This window comes from Mus pahari, chromosome 2, assembly GCF_900095145.1.
Source record: "Mus pahari chromosome 2, PAHARI_EIJ_v1.1, whole genome shotgun sequence".
NCBI lineage: Eukaryota > Metazoa > Chordata > Mammalia > Rodentia > Muridae > Mus > Mus pahari.
Genome location: NC_034591.1, coordinates 142,935,148 through 142,945,156, shown reverse-complemented (window position 1 = coordinate 142,945,156; position 10,009 = coordinate 142,935,148).

Sequence of the window (10,009 nt, the reverse complement as noted above, 5' to 3'; positions counted from 1 at the left end):
CAGTAGTGTGGAAGTGTAAGCTGAATAAACCCTTTCCTCCCCAACTTGCTTCTTGGTCATGATGTTTGTGCAGGAATAGAAACCCTGACTAAGACAATATCTATCTATCTATCTATCTATCTATCTATCTATCTATCTATCTATCTATCTATATCTGTCTGTCTGTCTGTCTGTCTGTCTGTCTGTCTGTCTGTCTGCCTGTCTGCCTGTCTGTCATTTATATAGTCTTGATGATCAGTTTGAAAAATGATATAAATAGCAGACTGCTGTGGTAGTTAATACTGTCAACTTGACAAGATCCTTCTAGAATCACTTATTTGAGGTTATTTGAATTAGGTGAGCCTCTGCTAGCATGCTGTTTGGTTATCGTGGTTAGGTTAAATGAGGTGGAAGACGCCTCTAAGGGAGGGCAGCACCATTCCCCCACTTTGAGACCTGCACTCCAGGAAATGGGGACAGCTGTCTGGGTGTGGGCATTCAACTCTCTCTTCCTCCTGACTGGACACAGTGACCAGTTTCCCCAAGCTTCCCCACTCACGACTTTCCCACCAGGAGGGGCTGTTTCCCCTCCAACTGTGAGCTGAAATAAACCCTTTGTCTCTTAAGTGGCTTCTTGTCTGGTGACTTGTCATAGTGACAAGGAAAGTAAGAAGCCCAGCTACTGCGCATGTGTTCTGTGGAGGTGCTCGTTGGGTACGAGTTTAACCCAATATAAGCATGTGAATGGTTTTCACTGAGGATCCAGACTGAGGGTTACCAAAGAGGGAATATATTTTCCAAGGAGCACGAGTTGATGAGTCTAGATTTTGTTATTTCTTGTATTTACTTCACCTCATAGCAAACGACCAAGTTGACATAGTGGTGTGTAGTTTAACGTTTATTTTACATTTTATAGAACATGATACCAACGGTGCCATTTTCCACTTTCTTGGGGCCTCTGATTCTTACTCTTCCTTTTGATGGACTGGGACTTTATGGAATCTGGCCTTAGAGACCACCTGGTGTCCCCTCTACCACACATGAGGCCAGCCTTCCCCAGAGGACCAGGGGCGCTGGGGTGGCCGAGTTTGTAGCTCTTCTAGCTCTCACATCACTGTAACAGCCCTCCTACCAGATGCTGATGTTGGAGGAGATGTCTGCAATTAAATACAAAAAAAAAAAAAATGGGTTTTGGCCTAAAACTGAGAACTAAAAACAAAACAATACTTTTGGAGGCAGGAAGGCTCCAGACAGACTGGTGTCTCTGCTCCCCGCTTACCGGCTGGATGACTTGACCATTTTCCCAGTTTCAATAAGATCCAGCTTTGGCATATGGGATGCAAAGACCCTGCTCACAGATCCACATGAGCTAACACGCGTGAAGCAGGTAGCTGCCAACCCCCTTCCTATTGTCTTAGCTTGAGTCACATCACAGAAGTGTGGCCCAATGCCTGGGTTCCGCATGCCAGGCCACAGACTGTTCCCAGTGAAGTTGGCAGAAGTGGGTGGCTTCAGGACCTGTGGCCACCCCAGAGAAGAGGTGGGAGCTAGGCTTCTCTTGGTGGAAGAAAGTCATGGCAGCTCATGGATGAGGAAAGCCAAACAATTTTTGACTTATTTCGTCCCCAACTCTTGAGGTACAAGCCTTGTGAAGCGGTTCTGCAGAACGGGGGAGTTGAGAAGCGTGCTTCTGGTCCCCTCCTGGTAAAAGTCACTTCTGCATGGAATTGCCTACAGTTTTCCCCAGAGTGAAGCCATTGGGTGAGCTGGCTTACCCTGCCCTACCTGGCACAGATCATGTGCATTTATGTTTGTGTATGGCTTTTTATTGAGCACCCACTGTGTGCCACAGTGTGCTAGTGATTTAAAAGCCCATGACAGACATGTTAGATTGGCCCACTCTGCCTTTCTCCCTTTCTTCCCTATTAAAATGTTTATTTTATACTGTATTTTGCAATGCTGAGTAGAACCCACAGCTGTGTCCACAGTAGGGGAGCCATCTACTACTGAAATATCCCCTTCCACACTGCTTACCTTCCTCTTTTACACAGCCTGAAAATCAGTGCTGTAACGTTCCCAGTTCTCTGTTGGCGATCACATGATACAGTTCTGGGTAGTATATAAGCAAAAATTCATAAAAAGAATTTCTTCTTAACTAAAAAGAGAAGGCTTTGAGAAGAGCAAACCCTGATTTACGTTTCTGCGTTTCTCCTCCTGCCTGTAATACAGATGCGATGCCTTGGCAGACAGCAGCCATTCTGCAACCATGAGGCAATGCACTCCATCAGGCAGGCTAAGGACGGAGAGAATGGAAGATTCAGTCTAGCTCCTGGTGCAAGCCTGGTTTTCATGGCAAATGCAATCAGTATTCCAAGACATACCGTTGAAGGCGTTTCCCTAATATGGGTCAGAAAGGCGAGCTGAACTTCCTGGGGGAGCAACTCACTTGTGTGTCTTTCCGAGCCACTTCATGCCAGGGCTAAGAGACGGTCTGAACAACTGGACAGTCAGTCACACTGACCCCTGACCCTTACTCGGCTTGCCAGGACATGGAATTCCATCGTGTGACTCATAGTCAGGCTCTCAGTGGCTCACCAGCCTTGCTGGTGGTTTGCTCAGCCTCACAGAGCAGTGTTTTCTTGTTTTAATTCCTGTGCCATGCTTAAGACACGAGAAGGTCACGCTGGGTGCCTGCCGCCTGCCAGCTTTCAGACTATGCTACCCATCAGTCAGGAGTTATCTCTTATTTCATCTTACCAGTATTCTAAAATATTTATTTCTATTTTTTAGCTTTTTGTATATGAGGTTTCTGCCTCCGTGCATGGAGTGTCCATAGAGGCCAACAGAGGGCATTGGGACCTTTGGAACCGGAGTTACAGATGGCTGTGAATTGCCATGTGTCTACTGAGAACATATCTCCACTCTGCTGCAAGGACAAGTGCTCTTCACCACTGGCCTTCTCTCTGGTCCCTATTTTGTTTTTAGACACCTGAAGGTATCTGTGTGTGCATGTACCCAGAAGTGCAGGTGCCCACAGCAACCAGAAGAGGGCAGCATAACCCCGTGGAGTTGGAGCCTTCGGAAGTGGGTACTGGGAACAGAACTCTAGACCTTTTTATGCACTATTAACCGTTGAGTCAATTCTCCAGTCTATGAGTTAGAAGTTGGCAGAGAAGAAATCCCTGGCCTACGTGCCTCTTGATGTGTGAATCAAGTAAAACGGGCCGTGTGCAAAGGTCAGGCTGAACGGGGTGCAGTGCTATTCCAGCCGGAGAAGGGACGTCTTCCAGGTTGTGGCTCAGGAGGACTTGTGACTCTGGCCAGGTGGGGTGCAAAGGCCGGCGTGCAGAACTATAAAAGAAAAACTGTCTTGTCTTCTTAGGTCCAAGGAAACACAGGAAGTGTTCTTCTCTGAAGACTACTGAAAGGCTGTTCCCACTAGTCATCTCCGCGCCACCCCCTGCCCTGCACCCCCCCCCCCCGCGGCCCCCCCCCCCCGCGTGCCGTTGCATCCACCCCCACTCCCACTCCACCCCTGTCTCTCGTCCAGCCTCCTGGCGGGGGCCTTAAAAATCATTGCTTCTGAACTGCTGCCTCTCCCTCCAACTCCAGCCTGGCTTGGCTTTCCAAACCAAAACTTTCCCGTAAGCAAAGTTATTTAAGGGTCTGTGAACACACAGGAAGCCCTCGGATTGCAAACACATGTGGAACAATGGATCCAATTACTCAGGCTGCGTCAGAGGCCCCTGCCTGCGCCAGGGAGGGGTGGGGACTTGTTTCTGATCTGGGCCAGCTTGGGAGAGATTTCTAATTCAACTCTTATGGTACCGCGTCTTTCCTTCAGAACAGGACACCCATGGTCCTGAACCTGGCTGGTGCTGTTGGGTTGCCCCTTGGTCTCCTCCATGGTCTCCTTGTCTCTAAGTTCCGACAGAACTGCTGCGAGCTTCATGGTTCCATACTGGTGGAATTTGTTACATTAAATTTTTAATTTTGAGGTAAATGTAAATTCAGGCGCAATGGTAAGAAACAACAAAAGGAGGTCTCATGGATCCTGCATCCAGCTCCCTTTGGTATTAACAAATCATAGCACAACCAGGCCAAAGGCCTTGATTCAGCCAAGAACCAGCATTTTGTCCTAGGATCTGTAAAGTAAAACAGCCATGCCCACTTCTCTCCTCCTTACATCTCCCTGCTTTATCCTTGGCAACTGCCACACGGCCATTTCTGGAAAGCTAGAAGTGTGAATTACCTTTCCATTATTGTAACAAAGTACCTGAGACAATCAACTTAGAAAGAGAAAAGGTTTGTATTGGCTCACAGTTTTGGAGGTTCCATGATTGATGGGTCAAGGTTCTTTGAGCTCCTGGTCAAGCAGTCACTTTGTGGAAGGAAAAGAGGGAGAAAGAACAGAGGTATGACCTTAGTGACCAAGGTTGCCCCTCTGGTTCCAACCATAAGGGTTGCACCATCTCTCAGGAGTGCTACTGTGGGGACAAATCCATGTGGGTCCTTGGGCAACATTTGTCCAAACTCAGTACTCCATAAATGGAAACATATGGCCTAGGGCCATCTGTGATTGGCTTTTTGTGTAACTGTCACTCATTCTGCTCATGGCCTCTGTCAATAGTCCTTTCCATTTGAGTAGCATGCCAAGGTAGGCTGTGGTTTGCTGAACGGCTTAGCTGTGGAAGGGGTCAGGGCTGTCTTTATTTTGAGCTTTCACGAATAAAGCCACTAAGACCCGTTTTGCACAGTTGTGTTTTCTTTCCCCTGTGAATGTGAATTTTCATTTCTCTGGAATAAATGCCCAGGCGTGCCTCTGCCGGGTCACACACCAGTTACACTTTTAAAGAAACTGACGAATGCTCTCTACAAGTGGCTGTCCCGTTTTGCAACCCCAGCAGTTCTGTGTAGAGAATCTAACCTCTGTGGGCTGCCCTGGTTCTGTCTGTCTGACAGGGGTGTTTGCTGTGGTTTGAAGGAGCTTTCCCACCAGTCACTGGTGAAAGTCTTTGCAGTCTCCGCTTTCCTGTCTGGGCAGCCTCTGGTGTGAGGAGGGTTGCTCTTGTCTTTCGAATGTTTTTAAATTGAGGATTTTTTTCTCCTGTTGAATTTTAAACATTTTTACATATTTTCTAGGTACTCGTCCTTTTCAGACAAGTGGTTTTCAAATACTTTTTCTTTCCTCCCCCCTGACTTCCTCTCTGTTTCCCTCTGTCCGTCCGTCCGTCCGTCCCTCCCTCCCTCCCTCCCTCTCACCTCCTCTTTCTTCCTTTTCTCTCTGTGCTAGGGGTCTGTCAAAAGTGTCTGCTCTGCACTCAAGCCTGTATGAGGACCCGAGTTTGGATCCTAGAGTCTGCATAAAAGCCGGGAAGGTTGTGTGCACCCTGTAACCCAAGTCCAGGGGAGGCAGACAGCTGGGGTCCCTGAGCCACCTGGCCAGCCAGCCCAGCCAATTGGGGACTTTTGAGCCCTGGCTCAAAACTAAGTTGGAGAGTGATTGCGGTAGACACATGGTATCAATCTGTGGACTACACATGCGTATGTACATACATACGCAGGAGTACACGCTCATCGGCACATGCATACACCCAAGTGTACACAAACATACACCACACACATAGACACACACACACACACACAGACTGGTTGTCGAAAATCAGTGACGCTTAATGATCGGTGCACTCTTCAGTTCATGCTTTTGGTGTCATGGCTGAGAGCTCTGTTTAACCTTAGAGTATGGAGGAACTTACTCGAAGGAACTTAGAAGTATTTCTCCCCCTGTCCTTCCTAGGAGGTTTACGGCTGTATAGAAGCATGTGGTGCCTTCCAGGTGAATTCGTATATGGCAAGATGCCTTTTCATTTTCCCTGAAAACTTCCAGTTGCTCAGAACCACCCACTGAAGAGACTTCCTCCCCTGCATTCAACTGCTTCCACAACCACTTCAAACCCAGACGTGCTGTGTGGGTCTCTCTGGTTCTGTGCGGTTGCCGCATGCCTGTCCCACCGATGGCACCATCCCATCTTGATGGCTGCAGCTCTATTTTGATAGTGAGTCTTAAGGTGTGTCGACGGGTTCCTCCCACCATCCTTTCCCATCTCTAAGTGGTTCCGGCTCTTCTGGTTCCTCTCCCTTTCCATATGAAAAGTAAGCTTGTCTATATTCATAAAGAAAATTCTGTGATTTTGATGGGATTTATGTTAAACCTGTATATACATTTGAAAGATGATTAACATCTTTTTCTCTATTAAGCCTTCCAAACTATAAACACAGCATGTCTCTGCACTTACTTAGATCTTTGCTTTCTCGGAACAGAATCTCAGTTTTCAGTATACGGATTTGCTGTAACCTGTGTTCTTCCAGTATGGTTTGCATCTGAAATATTCTTCGTGGGTTTGTGTTTTGGGTGTTGATCCCCAGCTGAGAGTCTTTAGGAGGTGGGGCCCCATTGCAGGAAGTAGCTACTAGGGGCAGACTTTTAAAGGGTCCAGTCTACCAGTTTGGGCTCTTTCTGGGCTTGCTGGTCGGCAGGGATGTAGCAGCCTGGCTCTTTTGGGGCTTGCTGGTCGGCAGGGATGTAGCAGCCTCTATCATTTGCCTCTGTTGCTGAGCTCACCATGTTTTTCCCACCACAGTGGGCTGAGACACTCTGAAGCATGAACCAAGAGGAATTGTTCATCTCTTAAGGTGTCTGTGTCAGTCAGATATTGTGGTTACAGCAACTGAGAAGTAACCTAACACAGACAAATTGTCGGGGGGGGGGGAGAGGTGTTTCTATAATACATCGTATTCTGCACTCTTTAGGCTTTGGAAATGGTTCATGGGAGAGTTTGGAGATGCAGGCTAGAGAATCCCCAGGATGCTGTAATCAGAGCTTAATGGGTGATTCTGATGGGAGTTCAGTATTCCAAACCATGGTCAGAAATGTGGGCAGGAAAGACTGTACTCACGAGGTTTCCGATGAGAGCAAGGAGTCTCTTAAGACTCAAACTTGCGGTTATTTGTATTATGATCTGGCAAAGACTATGGCTGTCTAGTTAGGCTTTCTAGTGCTTTCACAAAGCACCAAGACCAGAGTGACTTGGGGAGGAAAGGGTTTCTTTGCCTTACACATCCACAACATGGTTCATCACTGGAGGAAGTCAGAACAGGAACTCAAAGAGGGCAGGAGCTGCCTACTGCCTTGCTCCCCACAGCTTGCTCAGGTGGCCATGACCACCAGCCCAGGGATTGCCCCACCCACAATGTGCTGGGCCCTCCCTCATCAATCGCTAATTAAGCAAATGTCCAACAGCCTGATCTTATAGAGGCATTTTCTCTATTGAGGCTCCCACCCCTCCTATGAGGCATGCGGCAAGCCAGCATAAACTCTAACCAGAACAATAACTACAATCTGCCTGTGACCTGAAAATCTCATTGAGAGGCCGATTAAATTAATGGAGGGAATTTTAAGACAGTACAATACTAGGACTGTGGCATGATTACAGCTGGGCACTTTTAGTCAAGTTTATGGTAAGAATCCGAACAAAAGCAAACCAGAAGGTTCTGATAAACACATAGTTAGGGAATGTGTTTACAGCTGTAGACAAATAAAGTATAAACACATGTGTCTGGTGTCGCCAAAGAGCTAAGCACTGTCAAAGATAAGCCATGTACTTTGTATTGGGGTAGCAGGCAGGATGGCTTCAGGGTAAGACCCCTTTCCCTTGAAGGCTGGGATATAAAAAAGGCAAACCCACTTGAAACTTTTCCTTCGAAAGGACTATTTATTATTAGGAGATTCTTCTGGAAAAGGGCCACCCAAGGGTTCTTCTCCATGTTCAGACAGGCTTTGTCTTTGTCTTGAGCTTGCAGTAGAACTTGGCAGCAGTATCTATGTGATGCTAAATTTTTAGGCATGAAGATGACAAGAGTTATAAGGTCATAGAAGTTTTGTAGATTTGGGAGGAAAAACCTGGGCAGGGTAATGAGTGGGCAGGGCAAGAATTCCTGCACGGAGCATGTGAGGACTGATGAATAAAGTCCTGAGGATGAGCCCTGAGCTACAGCGGAGACCTAAGCATGGTGGAGATAAATCCTGGGATCATGCGGTGTCTTCCCAGGACGCTGCAGGCACTGAGAGCCAGCCCAAGTGGGCTGCGGAGATCAGGAACGTTGTGGATGGATCGAATACCAAGCCAGTGTGCTCTGGTGCTGGAAATGGAGCTGATGGGTTTACTGTTTTCCCTGCTGGATTTAGTTCTGTCTTTCCTTGTTATCCTTCTGTTCCTCTCCCTTAGGATGGGGATGTGTGCCTTGTGCCACTTTAGGGTGGAAGCGCACAAGTTCAGTCTTTCCTTGTTATCCTTCTGTTCCTCTCCCTTAGGATGGGGATGTGTGCCTTGTGCCACTTTAGGGTGGAAGCGCACAAGTTCAGTCTTTCCTTGTTATCCTTCTGTTCCTCTCCCTTAGGATGGGGATGTGTGCCTTGTGCCACTTTAGGGTGGAAGCACACAAGTTCAGTCTTTCCTTGTTATCCTTCTGTTCCTCTCCTTTAGGATGGGGATGTGTATCTTGTGCCACTTTAGGGTGGAAGCACACAAGTTCCTTTGTGATTTCTCAGGGGCTTGAGTCTCAGGAGACTTGGACTTCAGCATTCAAAGGATCAGGACTGCGGTGACTCATGAGTTCTTAGTGGGCATGCTTTGTATTGTGAGGGGACATAAAACTTTCAACAACAAAGGTGATAGGTTATAGTATAAATCTGGAAAGGGCTTATGTTTTAAACCTGTATTTCCCGGTTGGTGATGTTGTTTTGGGAATGGGTTAGGGGTCCTGGCTAACAGAAGGAAGTCACAAGACCTTTCAGAGCCTAGCACTGGTGCTGATACTCTTTGCTTCCTGGTCCATAGGATGTGAAGATCTTTTGCTAAATACTCCCACCGTTTTCCTTACCTTCTCCACTGAAGATAAACTGAAATTCTATGTAGCTGTAAGTTAAAACCAACCATTTCTTCCTTAAGTATATTTGCCATAGCCACACAAAGTAAATAGCCTCCTTAAATTACTATGTTGCCTGGCTCTCAATGTATATTAGTCAGGGTTCTCAAAAAGTCACAGAACTTACGGATGTGGATAAATCAATCTCTCTCTTTCTCTCATATATACACATATGTGTGTGTTTCTATATATGTTACATTATATAAATATATGTGTGTATATTTATATATGTAATTTATCAGAATGACTTACAGTCTTCAGTCCGACTAATCCAACTAAGGCCAGCCGTGGATGGGAAGTCCGAGAACCTAGTAGTTACTTGGTCTCACCAGGCCGAGGCTTCAGCTGCTCTTCTGTATTGGCTGGAATCTCAAATAAGTAGGCTCCAGCAGATGTGCTGGCAGTGTGAGTGCGAGCAGGTGAAGAAGGATCCAACCTTTCCTTTTTCTGTTGTCCGTTGTAGGCCTCCAGCAGAAGGCATGGCCCAGATTAAAGGTGTTCCTCACTGTCCAGATCAAAGGCTTGCTGTCTTCCTGCCTCGAGATCTGGATCACAGGTGAGCTCTCCATTTCTGGATTGCAGTTCATTCCAGATACTGTCAAGTCGACAATCGAGAATATAATCATCTTAAGGGGTTCCAGAGGCTTCTGGGAGATGACTAGGTCATGGTTGGGACCAGTGCCTGTGATAATGGTTAGTCTTGGTTTTCAGCTTGACTGGATCTTCAATCGGCGGAGAGAAGAGCTGCTGGAGAATTTTATTAACCAGATTATTTGAAGGTTGGGCAGCCTACCCTGAGTGAGAGTGGTACCTTTCTATGGCAGTCTAGATTAAAGAGGGACAGAGGGCAAAGCTTTGCCGCTTGCCTCGTTGGCTTCCCATCTAACGGGTTAGTTGAGTTCACCTACTTCTGTTCCTTCCACTGCTGATGCTGTTCTGCACCCCATCAGTGATTTCAGAACCCAGCTATGTTGACTGGAGGCTAGGCTCGGCCTTTCTGCTATGAAGATGGTGGCTCTTGGACTATCCAAGACTATATCATACA